This window comes from Ambystoma mexicanum, chromosome 4p (genome assembly GCF_040938575.1).
Source record: "Ambystoma mexicanum isolate Mex_15411 chromosome 4p, UKY_AmexF1_1, whole genome shotgun sequence".
Taxonomy (NCBI): Eukaryota; Metazoa; Chordata; class Amphibia; order Caudata; family Ambystomatidae; genus Ambystoma; species Ambystoma mexicanum.
This window is the reverse complement of record NC_090927.1, coordinates 990283188-990305870: the sequence shown is the minus strand read 5'-3', so window position 1 is coordinate 990305870 and position 22683 is coordinate 990283188.

Genomic DNA, 22683 nt, shown 5'->3' with positions numbered 1-22683 from the left:
TTTGTGCATTAAAATTATCAGTAGATTTATCAGCACTTTCTGATACTTTTGATGCTTTTTTATTACTGTACTTTCCCTGTATATGCTCATATTTTTATATTTTGTACTCACACTATTTTCCTTAGGGTCCAGACACATCATGTGATATATATAGATAGGGTAATTAACAGCTTTGAAACAGAGCCATAATTTCTCTCCATAAAGGTAATCAGTTAGGTTATGAACACTTTCTGCTACTATTGCTGTTTCTTTTTCCTACTTCAATTCCCTTGTATATATTGATATTTGCATGTGGTGTTGTCTCTTTGTGATTTGTGTATAATAATGCAATTATGTAGTAAGTGGGTTTTATTACCTACTTATCACAAGTTTCACTGTACGCAAAACTCTAATATGAAAACAGTTATCATTTCAAATTCAACATGACAAGCTTATGAATATTGCACCTCCATCATGTATGCTGCACAGAATGCCTATGTTTCTACATGAGTACCTTAGTATACTGGATTGAAGTTAATAATAGAATGCTATTTATATCAATGCATAGCTTAATGCACTGATTAGCACTTGATATTTATTCCAATAATCTTTGACACTTTTTTATTAACATTACACTAAGAATCCCTTGTACAGACTTTTCATGAAAGGTAAATACACATTTGATGTCATCAGTGATGTCATCAATGACATTTGTGATGTCATCTTTGATGTCCTGGGTGTTAGTGTTAGCAGTGCACGGTGGCGGCGCGAGTTATGGTTGCTTATCTTACCATAACTGCCGAATTTCAGGGGTTTTTCGGTTTTACTTTGAACCATAACGTCCCTTTAACAAAGTTTTTTCACTGAATTTCATAGGTTTTTAGTAGCACAACTTAACCATAGCGTCCCTTTAACAAAGGTTTCTTTACTGAATTTCATAGCTTTTTAGTAGCGCAACTTAACCATAACGTCCCTTTAACAAAGTTTTTTCACTGAATTTCATAGGTTTTTAGTAGCACAACTTAACCATAATATCCCTGACTTCATATACATGTAACATAGAACATACTAACCCCTTGTAGTGATTTTCATGTCCGCGGACTACCGCCATGTCCGCGGACACATCGAAAATCTGAGCGTGGTGAATGTAAATTTAAATATTGTGCCCCATTTCCCCTTTGAAGTTGGCTCTGAAAAGAGCCGTTGTTTTTTTTTTTTTACAGATGCTTGACAGACACCTGTTATTTTGTATTTTTTTCCTTGTTTTTTTTCTTACTTTACTCCTAAAATCTTTACATAACCTTCTCCAAAGCAACCCTTACATTCCAAAATAGAAAGGCATTTCCCGTAAAAGATAAAGAAATGCCATCTTCTTTAAAATTAACAGCATTACTGGCATCAACATTCTCATTGTTACAGAAGAACATACCAGCTCTAAGCATGAAGGCACACATGCCTCGGTTGATGACACACCTAGCAATGTTTTGCTGAGGACAAAAAACTGAACTATTGTCCCCTATTGCCCTAGGTAGTAATCCAGAAAAAATTACTTTCGCATTTGGAAGGATCTTCATTACGGCTTGAACCAAGCCTTCCAAATCAGCCAACAAAGTAGGGGCACTGACGTTGCCCAAATGGAAAGCACCATAGTGCAAAACTACCACATGCGGACTGTTCATCGTGGACATATCCTCACAAACTTGTACAATTCCCTGTACATTGCAATCAGGCACAGTGCTCCACACCACCTCCACTCCTTTCACATCAAAGTTCTTTGCAACATGCCTGCATTCAGCGTACTGCTGTAAACCATGCACAAACATATCTCCGAGCACCAACACCCTGACTTTCTCCACTTCTGCCATCTTCACCTTACAGTCTCTTTCAACACAAATCTACAACCTCGACATCTGATTGGCTGATCCGTACAGTCTTCATTCCATGTTGGATTTCCTGGAAAAACCCGGATGTAGCAAGCCCTTTCCACGAACAGCCGCGGTGTCCGCGGACGGCATCCACTTTACTCTCTGTGCCATTCCCTCATTGCATACAGCTAAGCAATCACACAATACGAATAACGTCCTCAGAACACCCCCATTTTGTGAATTTTTGAACATTTCATGACAATTATCATTTAATTATTCAACATATTAACATTACAAATATTATACTTTCATCTTGTACTCTGCACACAATGCTATGTTTCTCCATTAGTAGCTCAGTATACTAGATAGAATCCCATAATACAATGCTATTTATATCAATGCATCGTTCAAAGCACTAATAACGGTATGATATTTATTGCAATATCCTTGACACTTTTTTCGCAACATTATAATAAAAATCCCTAGTTCACAAATTCCATGAAAAGTACATACACATGTGATGTCATCAGTGATTTCATCAATGACATTTGCGATGTCATCTTTGATGTCCTGGGTGTTAGTCTTAGCAGTGCATGGTGGTGGCGCGAGTTATTTTTCATAGCTTACCATAACTTGCGATTTTCAGGGGTCTTTCGGCTGTACTTAAAACGATAACGTCCTTTAAACAAACTTTTTTTAATATCACGCAAAAAATATACAAACATGGTGTGCTGTCAGCATGTCAGCTGCTTCCATTTTTTTTCTCGGGCCCCGGAGAGGCTCACGAAGCGGACTATAAGGTTGTATTGTGTTTTGACCTTGACAGACAGAGATTGTGATGAAAGACTTCTCTTGAAGGAGTGTTGCTAAAACGTAAGAGAAGATAAGGATGAAATTTATGAAACGAAACCACTTTTATATATGTCACTATGCGAAAGATTGTTAGCACACGCAGAGTCGTATTTTGGGACTGCACCACTCGTAGACAATGTAAATTGCAATTGTACTGTAAGTAACCCTTTTGATTATTTTATACCAAATATAATTACAATAGCGTAGCATTAAAGACCGCTCAAGTTGAACTTGTTCGTTGAAAGTGGCATAATGTTTTCTTCCGCGCACTATCACTGCCAAATTGATCCCCTGTTGTTTAGAGGTCTCTGAAAAAGGCAAACGACACAGGGTGGGTTAATACAAATCATTTAACTGGTCTATAGGCGGTCAAGCGCTCTACTCGCTGTGCCACTTCACTGTAGCCTGTCAAATGGCACAGCGAGTACAACGCTCGCTTTGACATCCGTGCACAGCTTGCTAACGCAAGTTCGAATCCCGGCAAGGCCAAACTCAGCCTTTCATCCTTCCGTGGTCGATAAATGAGCACCACACACCGTGGTTAATAATAAGCACCGCTTAGATACCTCACGCTTCTTTGCGCTATATGAATGGGAAAATATTATTATTTTATTATTAACATACTCTGTTGCACTATCTTCGATAGCAAATAGTTACACGGCCTAATAAATAAAATGATGATTTTTAATGAAGATCGGTTGGTGAGACTAATTTATGTTTTTTAAAACAGGTATGTGGCCCCATTTTGCCTATGTCACGATTTACAGACTCCAGCGGATGGGGTCTTCAACTGCCAGGTGCAGGTCCAAATATGCAACTTCATGACCCTCACCATTTTATGGGACAATCGCCAAGGACCAATATGCCCTTACGCAGTACTAGCGGCTACAAACAACATACCAACCAATAGGGTGGTCTAATGGCTCGTTTTTGGAGCAACCTTCCGATTATCAGAGCGACAATTTACTGCTTTTATCATAAACCAACAGCCTATCTACCGCAAAGGAACAACGCGTGGCTCCAAATAAACTTTTGCTGATCGACAGCAGAGACAATAGCAAATCGCTGAATATTCACTAAACATTTCATGTGAAATAAATGTACTTTACCAAATGTACAATCCTGCTGTTTACTTTTAAACCACAGTTTCATATTCTGAATTGTGGCGCACTGAGTTGTAAGCTGATCTAACACCCTCTGTACCGCAAAGGAACATCGCGTGCCTCAACATGAACTTTTGCGGATCGATAACAAAGACAAATGCAAATTGCAGAATATTCTCTAAACATTTGATGTCAAATAAATGTACTTTACAAAATTTACAATCTTGCTGTTTGCTTTTAAATCACTGTTTCATATTCCGAATTGTGGCGCGCTGTGTTGTGACATAATATGTGTTGTCTTCCGGGTTCTGTGTAAAGTCACTTACGACTGGAGAGGACTGGGCGCGTTTGTAACATCACGCAGAGAGGCGGGGGAATATGAATGCTTTGATAATATCAGGCTTTGGGGCGGGAGATATGATTTAGTGTCGCAAAAGCAAGTCAGCCAGGTCAATAGCGCCAGTCATAGGATTATATCACATAATGTCGGCGCACACCAGCCAGATTTATCGTTTCTTTAGTGGACAAAAAGTCGGTTGACGCCCATAGGAAATTGTACTATTAGCGGACAAAAGGAGTGGTCTTAAAACACTTTCACCCTGACAACGAACAATACAAACAACGTTCTCAGAACACCCCCATTTTGTGTAATTGCAACCATTTCGGGACACCGCGAGTGTTCTTAGAACACATTCAACTAGACAGATTACAATACGGACAGCGTCCTGAGGACATCCCCAGTTTGTGTATTTACGAACAATTAAATACACCGCGAGTGTTCATAGCTCATTTTTACCTTCCTTGCGAACAAAAATGACACATACTCCGTCCTCTAAACACCCCACCATTTAGTTTATTTACAAAATGTCAGAACAGCCGTGTTCTCCACGGACAAATCGAACGCAACAAAAACGTCTAGCACATAAAAAAACAAAACATTGAACCTATCTAATACTCCCCCACCCCCCCCAAACACTCTTACACACCAACACAGGGCACTAAATACAATTTTTTATCCACGTTTCACTGCGCTGTACGCGGTCGACGGCGAATACAAGATGGCGGGCGCCACAGAAAATCTGACGCGCTCCACGCCCCTCGCCGTCCAATCAGCGAACATGTCACATGTCTGCGGACATGACGCAAGCCGCTGGACCAATCGGGGTGCTGTCCGCGGAGCGAACAGGGAAGTCCGTCCGCGAAGCGAACACAAATATCACACATTTTTTTGCCTTACATTTTGGTCATTTTTAAAAAACTACTGGACGGATTTACACCAAATTTGCAAAAGCACGCTTTCAGGACCAGGCCGCTGCTCCTGCCGCAAATTTGGTGTAAATCCGTCCAGCGGTTCGGGCTGTAGCCGTGCGCAAAGTTTTTTCCCATTCAGTGTATGGGAAAAAAAAAGTTTTGGGACCCCCCTATAACTTTTCCCCCCCTGGACGAATCCTCACCAAACTTTGCAAAACAAGAAATTTCAGAGTGGGCCATATACTTTTTCTGCAAAGTTTGGTAAGGATTCATCCCGGGGGAGCGAAGTTATAAGCCGCCCAAAAAGTGCTCTTCCTATGGAAACACCAACTTAACCATAACTACATGGCCGCTACCGCGCCCATGTAATGACATCATATAATATTCTTCTGTCTCCAAAGAATTCTAAGATGTTTTTGTTGCAACTAGTATTTGTTCTCTTGTGTCACAAAAGGGTGGCACACACTCTACAGCAACAGCATTCAATCTACTGTCTCCAAAGAATTCTAAGATGACGAATCTCAAAACTATGTTTAGCACAAATAAGACATTCTTAATAAATGTGCAATAAATGCCTAAGAAGTAGATGTGCATGATACACAGAAATGTACATCACTGGGATTCACAAGTGCACAGGGCATGCATAATATGAGGGCAAAACGTGCACAACATGAATGGAAAGCATTTAAACCATCCAAATTAAGCATGCAAGAAGAGTGTCCAGCAAAATTGTGCAAAATGCTCCAAAACTGTTTTTACAAAAGTTAAGCACATGATTTGCTCCAAAAAAAGAACTTAATCTTTTGATCGGATCACACATTGGAGCAAGTTGTCGAAAAAAGAGAGAAACTAATTTGCCCTTTAAAACAAGACCATTCCAGTAGGAGCACAAAACACAGTATACAAGGGCAGCATATTAAAGAAGATACACGTTTCTAAATTAGCTGATGCACTGGGCATCAAGCTGCTGCAAAATCTGATGAGAAGCAGGAGGGAAAAGATTTAAAGGAGGAGGGTTTCCTAGGCTGGGAGGATAGCTCAGGGGCAATGTGTGTGTCTTGGAAGCAAAACAAGGGGGGCGCTGTTGGGCGCCGAGCAAGATGGCCGCCTGATACGTGTGCTCCGAGGCGGGCGGACCTCCAAATCCTGATTTAGGAGGTTTCCACGGATTACAGCCGGGGGCGGAGCACACGACTTTTCCCCCGCTGCTTCTGGGATCCTGGGGATCTGATCCCGCTTTGAATCGGAGCCGGGAAGTGCATCCCCGACTCCACGCTGCCCATCCCCCTTCCTGCGGCGCTCCTCCGCGCCTGAAATCCAGCCCCGGCGGAGGGTGGTCGTTCCCGCCGGGGGCCTGCTGCGCTCCTCCTCGCGCTCCTCCTCGCATCCGCCGGGCATCGGTGGGAGCTGGCGCGCCTCGACCTTCCTGGCGGCGGGGTCGTCGGAGTCCTGGGACCGTGACCCGCCGGCCAGGCCGCTGGTCCTGCTGAGTCGCTGCTCCCGGGTCCCAGGAGGGACGTCGGCCCAGCGATGCGTCCACCCTGCCTGCATCCGCTGCCTGCCTGCGCTACATCGGGGCCTCCCTGCCGCCCCCGCGGCTCCGCAGCCCTTGGTGAAGACCCAGGGCCCCCTCTTCCCCCCGACAGCACACGCCGCGCTGCTGGAGTGGCGCGGCTCTCAGGTACGTGCTGCTGGGGAACTTCGCTCCTTGCTGGCCGCTCCTCCTTCCTGTGGCGACCCCGCGGAAGGCGCACAAACTCTCCCTGCATCTGTGCTCGGCCTCTCCCCCCCCAGCCTGGTGAATCGCCGTGGGATCTCCTTTCTTCTCCTGTGGAATCCGGCGGGGGGGTTGTGGAGACCCTTCCCCCCCAGCTTGCACGCGCCTCGCTGCCGGAGCGCTGCGGCCTCCTGGTGTGCGCAGGGGGGGCTTCGTGGACTGTTGGGCCTGGATACCTGCCTCCCTGCCTTGTGACTCCGGGGTCGCCCCTCTCTGGTGGGACGTCCCTGCGGCGTTGTTGGAGGCCCACGGTCGGTGACGTCTGGATCCGCCTGGGGGGCCCTGACTCTCGTGGCTCCTTGTCTTGTGACCCAGCGGCCCTCTCCCCCCGCTGGGAAGCCACTGGGCCCTCACTGCCCTCGCACGTCTGGAATCCCACGCCCTGAGCGACCCTACCGTTCACTGGGGGCTTGTTTCTCCTCGCCTCGCCGCCTTGAAGCTGCTGTCCCTACACCCGGATTGTTACTTGGCGAAAGGGTGCCGCTAACATCGCTGCTTCCTACCCTCCATCTTTGGGCACCCCCGCCCTCAAGGCCCCCTGCCGCCGCTTTCAGCGCCCTCCCAGCCGGGCTGTAGCCTTGCGGCCTACACTTCGGGACCGCTCCCCGCTCCCTTTTCGCTTACGCACCCTACCTGGAGTATCGGCTCTCGCGGCCTGGGATCTCCCCGTCTCCTACTAGGGGCTGCTAGCGATCCCCCCCTTCTTTACCCCACACTACCACATCACCCTTGTCAAAATGACTAAGGGAGGCGCGAGGAAGCAAAGCTCCATTAACATGTTTGCGAGGGCGGCTGTGAGAGCTCCGGAGGACCCTACTGAGCAGCCACCTGTTGCGTCATCGTCCGCGGTGACACCTGAACCCCAAAACATGATGGACTTCATCAGGGAGGGCTTCACCGCCCTACACTCAAAACTGGATGACATGAACGGTACAATATCCTCGATCAAGGCCCACATGGAGAGGACTGATGGTCGCGTGTCTGAGGTCGAGACACGGGTCGGCTCTGCCGAGGAGGCATTGGGAGCACTGCGCTCTGAGTTTGTCGCTCTCTCCGGCCGAGTCCTCGAGGTGGAGAAGAAGAACGAAGACTTGGAATCCCGCTCGAGGCGCAATAACCTGCGTATAATTGGGGTCCCTGAGGACGAAGTCCATGAGCCAATGGAGGACTTTGTTGAGCACACGTTAATGACGCTTCTGGACTCACCCAAGCTCTCCCCTCATTTTGCTATCGAGCGTGCACACCGTGCCCTTTCCGCCAAACCCAAGCCTGGGGCTCCACCCCGCCCCATCATCGCTCGAGTCCTGAACTACCGGGACCGGGACACCCTGCTCAGAGCCGCGAGGGTCAAGGGCGAGCTGCTACTGGGGGGAGCGAGAATTCATCTTTACCCCGACTACTCGACTACCGTCCAACGGGAACGTAAGACTTTCCAAGCTGTGAAGCGCAGGCTACGAGATCATTCCATCAAATATGCCATGCTCTACCCAGCTAAACTGCGCATAGAACATGCTAACCAGGTGTTCTTTTTCACGATCCCGGAGGAGGCTTCCAAATTTATGGATGAACACTTCCCAGGTTGACTTCCCCCTTCTATCTACAGTCTTGCAGCTTCCCCCTCTGGGCCGTTTGGGGGGCGGCCGGGGCCGGCCTTCCCCCTGTACTGATGCCGCATTGATCCTCTTTCCCGGATTCGACTTGTTCAAGATTCTCCTCTTGTCTCAACTATGTGCTATACTGCTAAATGCAAAATGCCTTTCCTAAGTTGTATAAGTTATTGCAGTTGCACCTCGAGCTATACTGGTTCCGCTGCAGCCCGGAGCGCTGCGGTCAGCACGGCCTACAGGCCCCCAGGCGATGATGCCGCTAGTTTGGTTTTGGCTGAAGGGGTTTGGGATTGTCATTCCTCTGTTTGGGGGGGGTTGTGGGTGGGGGTGGGACATGTTAGGGGTGTTATTGTTAGAAAATTGGCACTGGCAGCGAAGGCGGACCGTGGCGCAGCACACACCCACTGGTCCTGGTCACCTTTTTCGACTCTACCACTACCACATCTATGGCTGAGGGGGACTTAACCTTTATGAGTTGGAATGTACGGGGGTTGGGGAATTATAGAAAGATGAGACAACTCCAGCTGCAGGCCGAGCGCCATGGGTCCAAGATCCTCTTTTTGCAGGAGACACACGCTAGATCAGCCCAATGCGTCCGATTTGCCAGGACCTGGGGCTCTCATAGATTCTTCACCGACTACTCGACTCAAAGTCGTGGGGTCATGACTCTCATTCATAAGAGTCTCCGGTTCACTCTCTTCTCCTCACACATTGACCCCCTGGGCAGGTATGTTCTGTTACACGCTACGCTTCAAGGGAGGGAGGTGGTCTTGTTGAATATTTATGGCCCCAATCTCGATGACCCGGAGTTCTACAGACAGATCACGTCTCTCCTAGATGGCTTCCCCCTTGTACCAATTCTCTGGGGGGGTGACTTCAATACTATCTTCGATGTAGCCCTTGATAGATCTGGGTCCAAGCCCCGTCATCTTTCCAGGGCAGCCTATGCTGCATTATCATCCCTGCCCCGGTTGGCCATGGTGGATGCATGGAGATTCTTCTACCCCGATTCCCGCATCTACTCATTCTATTCCTCAGTCCACGACTCATACTCCCGCATTGACCGCTGGGTGATCTCCAATGTCTTGGTCAAGGACGTGAAACAACTAATGATTTTACCCAGAACCTTGTCCGACCACTCTCCAGTGACCATCACCGTGAGTTGGGCCCCTGATCCTGGCCGGTCCCGCTGCTGGAGATTGAAACCCCTAGCCCTGCTCGATCCAGAGTTCCACTCCGAGCTCGAGGACTCAATCGTGGAGTTCTTTGAGCTGGACACGGGCTCGGTATCATCGCTTGCCACACTGTGGGAATCTTTTAAGGCCTATGTCAGGGGGATTGCACTCTCCAAGGAAAACGGGGTTCTTAAGTCAATTCGGAGAGATATAGCCTTGAGTGAAGCTAGGTTGTCGACACTGGAGGCTGCATGTTCACTCGATTCTACCACTGGTAACCTAGCTGCCATCGGGGAGGAGCTGGACACGTTTCGTTCCCTAGCCGACCGTGAACAGAAGTTTCTGGATAACCCAGGCATCGCACGGAAATACGGTGAGGGCGAACGCCCTGGCCGCTTCCTCGCGAGGTTGATCCGACACGAGACAGGTTCCCCACACATTCCCGGGATTGAGAGACCGGACGGCTCTTTGGCTGTCTCCTCCCGGGACGTCAACACGGAATTTTTCAACTTTTACGGGTCCCTATACTCCAACTCAGATGAGGTGTCAGTGGAGGAGATTGACTCTTTTCTCGACTCCCTTCCGTTGGCAACATTATCCCCTGAGGCCTCGGGCTCTCTCGACTCTCCGCTTACACAGGAGGAGCTCTCCGACGCTATCGATTCCCTATCCTCCGGGAAGGCTCCCGGGTCGGACGGTATCCCAGTTGAATTCCTTCCCCACTTGTTGGCAGTGTGGGAGGAGTCGGTGGAGACAGGCGTGTTCCCCCCCTCACTGCGTGAGGCCACGATCACTGTATTGTTAAAGGCTGGTAAACCCCCTTCACGTTGTGGTTCGTACCGCCCACTCTCCCTCATAAATTGCGATGCCAAAATATACGCAAAAGCCCTGGCCCTAAGGTTAGCTCCCATCCTTCCATCCATCATTCACCCCGATCAAGCGGGCTTTGTTCCGGGGCGGTCTACCTCCTTGAACCTGAGGCGTATATTCAACATAATTGACAGAATTAGCCCGGAGACTTCGGCTGTGGCGGCCACGTTGGATATGCAAAAGGCCTTCGATTCGGTATCATGGCAATTCCTCTGGCGGGTTCTCGAAAACTGTAAATTTGGTCCCTCCTTTCTCTCTTGGGTGAGGCTACTCTATTCGCTTCCTGTGGCTAGAGTCCGCACGGGCGACCACTGTTCTCCTCTCTTTGGGATCGCCAGGGGAACAAGGCAGGGGTGTCCATTTTCTCCCTTGGTTTTTGCGGTTGCCATGGAGCCGTTTGCGGACATGCTTCGTCACCGCCATGCTCACAGAGGCCTCCGTTCTGCCGGGAAGGCAGACATAGTTTCCCTATACGCGGACGACGCGTTGCTGTTCATCCGCTCCCCATCTCTTAACTTGTCTCCGGTCCTTGAGGATATCATCTACTTTGGTCGGGTCTCGGGCCTCAGGGTGAACTGCTCGAAATCCACCCTCTTCCCACTCACGGAGTGCACTCTTCCCCCTCCTGACACTCTGGGATTCACTTGGGCTCAATCTGCATTCACCTACCTGGGAGTAGAGGTGATGCGTCAACAGACACTGACCCTCGAAAAGAACTTTCGGAAGTACCTTTCACATCTGTCCGTTAAGGTTGCAGCCTGGGACAAGCTCCCGATTTCTCTTGCGGGCAGAATGGGTCTACTGAAAATGGTGGTGCTACCTCAGTTGCTCTACAGGTTTGCCAACGTACCCTTGTGGCCAGGCGCAGACTTTTTCCGAGACTTGACTCGCACAATTACCTCCTTCCTCTGGCACTCGGGAGCGGTTCGACTTAAATATGAGACCTTGTCCACCTCCATGGCTAGGGGGGGCTTCGGGGCTCCGGATTTTCTCAGATATTGGTTGGTATCTCAAATTCAATATGTCTCTTATTGGTTCGACACAACTGACCCCCCCCTCATGTCCGGCTCGAGAAGTTGGCGGTCTGTGACCGCGAAATCCGCTCCTTACTTATTCAACCCGCTCCTCAGGTACTGGACTCACAGAGTCCGGTCGCCTGCACATCCCTGGCATTGGCCAAAACATGGAAACAGCTCGGAATAACCCAGGCTTTCCACGGCAACCTTCCCCTCTGGAACTTCCTCCCGGGGGTTCCTCAGGTTGCACCATCTACCGTTCGTCGCTGGGCCGAGGCAGGCTACGAGCTGTTGCGGGACGTGTTTGACCAGGGCACATTCATTGAATGGGCTGATCTCCCCCTACCCTTGAGAAGTGACCGGAGCGTCTGGCTTCAATACGCGTCTCTCCGAAGGACCCTTAAGCGCAACTATCAAACATTCCCTGCGTTACCACCAGACGACCCGGCCATTGAGGAGCTCACTTCCCCTTCACCCATGAAAGGCAAAATCTCCAGGTTGTACTCCATGCTACAGTCCAGATCCTTTCCAGGATTTGCTAAACTTAGGGGGTCTTGGGAGGAAGACTTGGGGGTAGAGATATCGGACGATCGCTGGGCACATTTATGCGACCGCACTCACCGGGTGTCCTTTAACTCCCGATTTAAACTCATTCAGTTTAAAGTGTTGCACAGGTTCCACTACACCCCGGCCAGACTGCATCGCATGTCCAGCGGGCGTTCGTCTAGCTGCCCCCGCTGCGGGCATGTTGATGCGGACTACATCCACATGATCTGGTCCTGCCCCCGTCTCTCACAGTTTTGGGGTATGGTTTGTTCAACGGTTTCCGCTGTGCTCGATCACCCCATCGATCCTTCCCCTGTATTGTGCCTTTTTCACGACCTCCCGGGCCTTCCTCGAAACTCCAGGAAGCTGGCCGGCCTCTGCATGCTCTTAGCGGTTCGGTCCATCTTGCTCTGCTGGCTTCGCCCCTCTCCCCCCACGCATGCCCAATGGCTGAGGGCAGTTCACTTGGGCCTCTGACACCGAGGAAACTTGGGCACACATGCAACCCACTCACTCCAGGCCTAGGGACGTCTGGCTTAGGTTCCGTTCCTACATGTCCGACCTCGTCACCTCTCCGGTGGCGTCCCCGCCTGCTCCTTCTCACTAGTCTGGCATATTCCCGGTGGATCCCCCACCACCCCCCCCTTCTCACTGGTCTGAGAGCTCCTCCCGTATCGTTTGGTTTAACTACTTTCCCTCATATGTGGATTGAATCTCTTCCCCGTATCATATTGTATGTAATCTTTATGTGACCATATCATGAACTGTAATGCTAATCTATATTTGCTGGGCGCTGTTCGCCTGTTGTTATGCTGCCATGCTGCCTAATAATAAAAAGAAGTTTAAAAAAAAAGAAAAAAAAAAAGTTGGAAGCAAAACAACAGAGATCAACACAGGTCTGAATTACGGCCCTGTGCTTAGAGTCCGGTCTCTGGTATTAAGCATGTTATAAAAGGTTAATTAATTAATTATTTGAACTGGCAGAAAAAGAGTTCACCTTGAGATGCTGTTTCCCAGCCCATGTACTACTGAGATGTTTAGACAGTGGGAGTGGATTCCTATCTGACTTACAATGCAAGGATACGCCTTGCAATGCCCAAACTAGCTTAGTGACGGTAGTTGGGGCGTTGCAATGTTGCCACGGGTCCATTCAGAGGACCAGTGGCATCTCCTCATGGATTTCCCAGTCATCAAAGTTACGGGCCCTATACAACGTCGTTAATTTTTTATTTCTTTTTACATTTTTTATTTTTAAGTCCTTAAAGTGATCCAGATAAAATATATATATATAAAAAGACATGCCTGAGGGTGCACACACAAGAGTAGAAATAGTATGGGCACATAACAACATTGCTGGCTTCCCCAGGGTGTGTAGTGCCATTGATTGAACGCATCTGGTCCTCATACCCCCGTTAGCCACAGAACACCTCTACAAGAACAGGAGACACTGGCATTTTGTGAATGTACAGATGGTGTGCAATGCAGCCAACAACATCATGAATTTGATGCCAATTTCCCAGGAGCAACAAACTACAGCTAGGTCAACTGACACTCTGCCATAGCACAATATGAGGCAGGACATTACGGCGAGGCAAGGTTACTTGAATGTCCAGAAACATAACCACCAACACACATACACATGAACAAATGGCATTACTCACCTGTTTCAGGAACAAGTGACAAGAGTCCAGCAACTCTTCAACAGCTCTGCATAGAAGTTATTTTTCTCATCTTTCTCATCTTGGTCCCAGCTTCTAAAACCTTCTCTTCCCTCTCTTCCCCCATATCCTTCCCATCTGAGCTTCTTGCTGCCTTGCCTAAGGCTCACAACCTTGGGGGTCCTCTTTGATACTGACCTTCTTGTGCAACAATGTAATTCACCACTTGCTGCTTGCTTAACCTTCCCAACATTCAGAAAATTCCTAAATGTCTTACTTATCACTCTACAAAGACTCTCATCTCTGCTCTCATGCTCAGCACACTGAAATGCTGCTAATGCCTACTCCTTGGTCTTCCCCACTTTTCCTTCCTCCCTCTAGACAAAGTACACAACTTCGCTAACCACACTCTCTACAAACTACTCAGATTCCCCCCACATCTACCTATCAACACCATGCTGGCTGGCTCTCCATGCACAACCACTCCCCTTTTAAGTTCCTTCTCCTGGTCTACAAAGTTATCAATGGTCCTGCTCCTCAGCACTTGGCAGAATGTAATGTTGTCTTCTCACTATCCTGTTCCCTCTGCTCCTATTCTGCACTCAACCTCACTGTCCCATCCCCCATGTGGCTCGTGTTGCTTCCACTCTTTCTCCCTACCTGGCTCCATTCAAACCTGCTGCCTGTCACAATCAGAGCCAGATCGACTGTGGATCCCTTTGAAGCGTATCTTAAGCTTCACTTGCTTGCCCAAGTGAAATCTCCCTCATCTCTCTGCCCCATACTCCATACCTGAACGCACCATTGGTGCATAATAGTGTCATTCACACTACTCCTCTTTAGTTTGAAGTGCTTGACAATCAAGGTTAATGTTATCTTTGTAACTCTTTTTGTTTTGTCTTGTTTTGCTCCTGGTCTTTTGTTCCTGGCCATGTCCCTCTTTTTAACACTTTTATAAACTCGCTCATCTTTGTGTTGAGGTACAGGCACCCTTCCAGTAAATGCCTCCGCCACCTGTGAATGAAGTCATTTCTGATCCAATGTTGCATCCCTATTCTTCAAATGAATACAAATAAATACAAAATGCAATGTTACAACACAGCACACATATGCACCAGGAATCCCAGAGAGCATACATGTTGTATCCTCAAGTCAAGCTTCAGGGGCCTAGAGCACTTGGGGTGGGGGACCCTGACCATATGCGACATCATAGCTGAATGCTATGCTACCTAATATCACACATAGGCAAGGCCTGCACATTTATATCTGTCCATATTTGTAGCCACGACCACCCATCCCCCATGATGCAGGGGATGGATAGAGGGAAATGGTGGTAGGCCTATTTGCCGACCTGGTTGCAAGATATTTCACCTGAACAGACATGTGTGCTGGTCAGACTCTGTCTGTGCCTTCCAAACGAAGTCACAATAGAACCACCTGTGACATAAATACTGCTATCCACACGGCAAGTGACCCACATTACAAAGGAGACTAACAGCACAGCAGTAGTTCAGAAAATGTGTATTATTGTCTTATTTTCAGACATAAATTATGTGAATCACAAACGTAATTCAACCATAAATACGATTCCAACATCAATGCAACAAGTAAACAAACATCAGAGAAATAGAAACGAATATACTAAAGTAATTTTATTGCATGTTGCTTGATGCACACTCAGTTACAGAAATTGAATATATTTTGCTGCTGACCACAAAGAATTCTAAGAATTCTTTCTCTGCATTTAGTAGGTTATCTTGTCCCAAACACATGGAGCAACAGGTTGCAGCCACTGAATACATCCAGTTGCCTCCAAAGAATTGTAGCTCTCAGCTAGTATTTTTTATCGTCCAACACAAACTTAGGCACAGCTTTTACAAACAGTAAATGTACACTCCTGTCATCAAATTATTATAAGATTTTTTCTCTACAAAGAGTATGTTCTCTTATACATTTCACAAAGATGTCATACTCGGTTAGGGCCTGTGAATTTAATTTAGCTACAAAGAATTTTAAGACGTTTTCTAAGCAACAATTATTTTCTCTCGTCCATCACAAAAAGATGGAATACTCAGTTAACGCCACTGAATGGTAATCTCCTCCTACTACCAACGTAGTGTGGTAAGTCTGACACAGGAGAGAGACCAGAAGACATGGTTCAACTTAGAATGGAGTGTCCCTTCTGGCCCTTCATACTACGATGGTGATGGTGATGGTGTTCCCGGGGTTTAAAAAGAAAACTATAAACCAATGCTTGTCAGGATGTCTTACAAAATGTCCATTCTCCGTACAAACCTATTGTTCTAAACGGTCTTGGAAGTACACAAAGCTCAGAAGATTCAGATCCAGCAGGGAGTGATCTATTTCCCAAACTAATTTCTTGTTTCATAGCACAATGATCTACAGTTCATATTGTTCTCTGCGGGCATTCAGCAGTTTGCGTATTCTCACTAGGTCTTTTAATCCACTCTATTATAACGTCCTTCAGCTCGCATGGGCTGTCTGGCCCTTCAACCCGTCTGGATAGCATATGGTGGTTACCTCCTCATGAGGTGTTTCGTGGTTTAGCCCCTCTTTGGATGACTGCCATCTCACACTGCATGTTCCTCTGCTTGTATTCTGCTTTCATCAGGTATTATCTGGACCCACTCTTCGTTTGCTATTCGGCCATCAAGACCGTATGTTTCTCTGCTTATATTCACCCACTTGTGCAGTATTCTCTGAGTCAGCTCCTAGGGGGCTATTTGGCCTCTTGGAATTTTATATCTCTACTTATGGTCACCCCTTCCTGGGGTATTCTCTGGGTCTGCCCCTAAAGGGCTGTTTGGCCCTCCTGGCTTTCTGGGTCTCTGTTTATGTTCACTCCCTCGTGGGATATTCTCTGGGTTAGCCCCTAGTGGGCTATTCTGGCACCTCACTGTCTTCCTCCCACTTCTTTGTTTGTTTATGTACCTGTGTTTGTGTGGCATAGCTCATTAGCGTAGGCAGCTTTTCTGCTTGTTGCGGAACTGCAACTCAGACATCTTTGCGGTTTCCGCAATGAGCAGAGAATCTGCCTCCCATGACGAGCTACACTGCAGAAACACAGGTACTTGACCGAACGAAAGAGGTGGGAGGAGGGCAGTAAATATTCCATGAAGGGCTGACCCAGTGACATGTTGCTTCGGTTCCTCCTACCTGTTATCGGCAGGATTTGGGCATCGGGATTGCTGGGTGTGGGTGTGCGAATGTGGCAGCAGTTTGCTTCCCCATCTGTCCGGCAGCATTGCATTTCCTGGGCACTCTGAATTCCTGGACTCAGCAGCGTTGCACAGGCTCCAGATGTCCTCCATCCATCACATTCTCTGAGTAGTGCCGCCTCCAAGCTTCTCAGTTAAGGGAGATGTTCCTTCTGCTCTGTTCCCGCAGAGGTTTCTCTTGCTCACCCTCTGGTTGGCTCTCTCTCCTCCTGACTCTGTGCTGGTTGCTTTATGTTCCTCCCATGAACAAGAGAGAATACACCAGTGGTGGCCAATAACACTGCGTCAGAAACCAATTCACTTGTTTGTAAAGGTCCCTGTACATTTTCATATGGCTCACTCCCCATATATCCAACAACTAATTGGGAGTCTGCGTTCAAGGGACAGGTGGATAATCCTTTGCTTGGGGATTCCCTGTCTGCTAAGAGAGCTGGGGTTCACCCCAAGTGAGATCCTGCTTGTCCTGTCCCCGAGAGGGTGTTGAGTGCAGCATGCTCACCTCGCTAGTCCCAGAAGGGATGGCTCCACCTTTGGGAGTAGGGACGAATTCCCTGGATTTGTCACAGTAGTCTAAGAGTTTATCTTTGTAACTAGTATTTTCTTTTGTCTGTCACGAAAAGAAAGAACACTTGTAATAGACACTGGGCATTATTACAAGTTTGGGGGAACAGTAAGTAATTGGCAGTCATTCTATTTCTGACACTTCTTTTGGCAGTGTTGTGATGAAATAACTTCTGCTTTGCAGGAGTAAAAGGGTGAGTAGCAGTAATGCCACTTACTCAGCCCTCATACTTCCACAAACCAGCATTGGTCCCCATCAGAAAGGTAAAACAGGCACAGTTAAGAGACAAACCTCCTTCAGCGTTTGTGGTAATGTGGGCTGAGGGAAGGCTCTCCACGGGGGTGTGAATGTAATAACCCAAACAACAAAGTATAGCAGTTCAAAATAATGGGAATGTCCAATCAAGGTTATATACAAATATATATACTTTAATTAAACACTCCATCAGCAAGAACAACTAAATAGAAAAATGCTCTAAAAACACTGCACAAACCCCACTCTGTGGAAAGAACAGAGAAGATGTGTCGATTTGAGGTTAAGGCAGACCGAGTAATTTGGTAACTGCATGTTCAAGTTGGTGAGTGTCTCCGCAGTGGGTCAAGTTGGTTACAGCGATGAGCTGTTGCTTCGAGTCAAGCAGGTGGCGGACTCTTTTAGGACACAGGAGCTGGTTCAAAGTTGCAAATACTTAGGTTCAAAGGTTTGGTTTAGTGCCAAAAGCAGAACTGGTGGATCCCGAGGATCACATTGCGATGGACCTGGTTCGAAGACAATTCGATCAGTTTGAGGTAATGAAAACAGGGATCCTGGCTGTCTTGCCTTTTCGGGATGCTGTGAGTCCCACTCTAGGACCTCAGGGACAAGTTCAGTCCTAATTCCCGAGCACCCAAGCAAGGGAAACTGGTCCACACATTTGAGAGTCCTTCACCATGAGGTTCTGTGCAGCAGTGTGGCTGGCATATATATAGGACTTGTTCCAGCAGCAGGTCTCCCTCAAGGTGCCCTGCGGATGGGTAGGGAACAGAGCTTGCCTCTGACTTGGACACTCAGTCTTCATCTATTTGGTGGAGGGCATTGGAAAGTCAACTTTTCCAACAGAGTTTCAATTAATTCTTTCTCAGGGGTTTGTTCCAAAGTTAATCAGAGAAGAAGTGGGAGACCTCTTCTTTTAAAAGCAGGAGCCTACCAGTGATTGGACTAAAGCAAGCCTGTTTTAGTGGTCAATACCCGTCCTAGCAACAAGTGGACTTTGACTTGTGATATCATGCACAAAGTGCTTTTGTGTTAAAAGTAGTGGAGGGCACAGGGAGGAAAGGAGATACAGAGAGAAAACAAGATGGTTAAACCTTCCTCCAGCTGGTCTAAGCTCCCCCTGTCTGCACTAACTCCACCCCTTACCCTTGTCAATAGCATGAAAGGCCTGGTGTGATGCTAGTTCTTTTTTGGATGGGTATGCCCTTTGATTCCTGGTTTCTAGGCCATCTCCTGCTAGGAGGTTGGTACACTGAAGAGGGTGTTACCCCCCTCGAAAAGGAGCAAAAGGAGTGGCATAGCTATTGTGGTGGGTCGGAAGAAGAAGCCGGACACTTTGAGGACATTCTGTACTCTTTTTATTCAAATTAAAGAATATGGCCTATCTCTTCCCATGGCTAAAGTGAATATCCAACCTATATAAAGAAACTAAAGGTGTTCATCAGGGTATATAGTCATAAAGTCGAATGAAATAATATCGAAAGTCATAATGTCTAAAACAAAAAGTAGAGAAAAGAAAATGTCGAATTAATTTTTGGTTGATTTTTGTTCGAAATGGGGGGAGTTCCCCCCCACACCCCTTTTTTTTATCCCTTTTTTTTTTACCCCCGGAACCCAATAAAAACATGTAAATTAAAAAACAAAAAATTTGCCTTTTTTTTTCGACATTATTGTTTAGACATTTTTGCAATTCAATATTTTTCTTCGACATTATGACTGCACACCGTTCATCGGATGTCAGAAAGTCCAAAGTAAATATGGCCTCTGTCCAAAACAAACCCTACCACTAAATATAACTAAAGTAAATGGGCCAAGAGAATGTCTGTTCTTCCCTTGTGCTGGATAGTCCTTTTATATACAGGTTTTCTTTTGGATTATATACTTCTTAGCATAATCTCCTTTGATAGTCTTTCTTATCAATTCTTGTAGTTCCTCAAGATAACTCTTGGATCTTGTGCTTTCTGTGGTCCTCCCTCTGTAGTATTTTTCCTTACAATAGTTCCTCACACTCCTATTTCAACATATATGCTCTTCACAGTTTATTTGCTTAGGCTTTACCAAATTATATTTACTTGTGTTTCCTCGCAGGCCTTGATACTCTTTCTGAGCCGCAATATTCTTTTATCCTGTTCAATTACAAGCTTATCTCCTCTTTCTCATTTTGTTTTAGGGTTACACTGGCTCCGGGCTTCAACTTTGAATGTATAGGGTTCTTTCCCTACTAGGTTATGGTATTCATTCTGTTAGATTTGTACTGTTCAAATCATTGAACTTTCTCGATATTCTTTTTGTCCCTAGGAAGTTCCTTCAAATAGATAATAATTTCCAGGCGGCCTGCCATTGTTCCTGATTCCCCCAGTACCTCTCGTTATGTGGGGAACGGTTGCAGGTCTCAGCTCTCGTTCGGGTACTGCTTCTCGCTCTCTGCGGTGTTCTTTGGCTTCCCATTCTCGGTTCCTCCTCAGGCGTCTGCCATTTTTAGAAGCTTATGCTCAGAAGGTGTTCAGACTTCCTGTCGCCGTAATCTCTGTGCCGTTCTTCAGGAGTCCTTTGCAGTCATGCACACCGGGCCTCCAGCCTCTCACACTCTGCTGCTCTGGTTCTTGGAAACTCGCAGGCTCCACGATCTGCTCTGCCTTCACCTCCACAAGGCGTGATGAGGTCAGGGGGCTATCCCCTGAGCATAGAACTCTCCTTCTGCTCTGACACATCGCAGTTAAATACACGTCTCTGTTTAAAGAGACATTTTCCTTATTTTCTCCACATCGATTTCTTGTTACATTGTCTTCAGCCAAATATGAAGTAGCCATAGTATTCTTCATAGAAGACAGTCCCACATATGCTGATATGGTAGTTGGCTTAGGGAGTTCCTCACAGGAACAGGAGTCTGTGTCCCTATCTGTGGAGTCTCTCCCGGTAAGAACCCACTTACCTCGATCTCTAGAGAGGTACTTTCAGAGCAGGTTCCCCTTGGGGAGAAGGAATGAATACCTGTGATTTGTCACATACCCCTCCCCTTACCTTGGTGGCTTCCCCATCTCCATTGAGAGGAAATCCACTCAGAAAATCTACATTCCCTTGTTCTTTCCCTTAACGGTGTTCTACAGTGAAGGAAAATGGTTGTAGGTCGAGAATCCATCTCATTACTCTTTGATTAGTGTCTTTCATAGGCTCATCCAGGTCAACAGAGAGTGGTCGGTAATCAGTCTGAACTTCCTTCCTGTTAGGTAATATTTCAGGTGTACCACAGTCCACCTAATTGCCAAGGCTTCAAGCTCTACCAATGCATTGTACTGCTTGTGGGAGAAGAGCTTCTTGCTGGTATACAGAATTGGATGTTCCACCCAATCATGCTCTTGTGAGAGTACTGCTCACAAGCCAACTTTTGATGCATCAGTCCGTAAGAGGATTTCTTTGTTAAAATCCAGCCTCTTAAGAACAGGTTCCTTACAAATGATGCTATTCAGGCCTTCGGAGCTGGCTTGGTCTTGTTTTCCCCAAACTAATTTCAGAGGCTGTACATTTTTTTGTTTATTTGTCAGATTAGCAGCCAGAGTGGAGTAGTAGGGGATAAACCTCCTGTAAAAGGAGTTAGGCCCAGGAAGGCTCAAAGGATGCGCTTGGTTTTAGGGGTTGGGGTTTGTTGCACACCTTCATTTTCTCTGTTTGAGGATGTATTACCCATGAAGTATCCGAGATAATTTATGGCGGACTGTGCCAACTGACATTTTTCGAGGATTTGCTCTTAGACCAGCTTTCTAAGAGCCCGGGTGATGGAGTAAAGATTGTGTAAATGCTTGGGCCAGATGTTGCTAAGTACCACAATGTCATCCAAACAGCCCCAGAGAAAGCAGTCTATCATCTCAACACTCTATCCATGTGGTGTTGAAAAGTGGCAGTAGCTCTGTGTAGTCCAAAGGGTAAGACTTTGAACTAGAAAAGGCCTTGTGGTGTTGAAACGGCAGTCTTCTCCCTGTCAAATGGATTTAAAGGAACCTGCCAATACCCTATTGTTAAATCAAGATTAGAAATGTATTTGTCCGTCCCTAGCTTATCCACTAAATCATCAATGCAGGGCATTGGATAATTGTCAAAGATAGAAATTGAGTACAGATTCCTGAAGTCTATGCAGAATCACCATGAGTTGCCAGGTTTAGAAAATAGGACAATTGGGGAGGACCAAGGGCTTTCAGAGAGATGGATAATATCCTCCTTGAGAATCTCCTGCTCAGTTAATTTTCTTCTCATTTCTGGGATCCTCTAGTGCTTTAGATTGACAGTTGTCCCTGGTGGTATGGGTATGTAATGAAAGAAATTGGAGACTCTACCAGGTTGCTCTGAAAATACTTTGGGTAATTGAGCCAATAAGTCAACCAGATCTTCCTGGTGGGATGGTGGTAATTCAGGGGAAATTTATTGATTTTCAATTGCAGGGTCAATAAGGAGGGCGACCACAGCGACAGCGACGGTAATTGCTTCACTGGGTTTACTTTACATTCCTTCAGTAAGTTAACATGATAGACTTGGGGTTTCTGACATCTATCAGGTTGAGAGATCAAATAGTTTAGGGGCCTTTTCTTTATAAGACTTTGTACGGCGGTCCATGCCACTTGGAAATCATCTTATTATCAGATGTTAGAAGAAGCACTAGAATTGATTTTCGAATAGAAAAGGAATCGGTCACAACATTATTATTATATGTTGCCTTCGGCTGTTCTTGGGGGCGTGACATAGATGACTTTTTATGATCTCCTTTACTGCTGCCATGTGTGCTTTCAGTTTTTGGGTTGTTTGTAAAATGGGCAAAAAGGCCTCCTCTCTCTCTTTGCAGGTTTCCTTTAACATAACCAAAACAACTGAGGTTCCCTATCAAATAGTAATTCAAAGGGGAAATATCAGTGGGAAGTCTGAGGGGTCTTCTGGAACTGCAA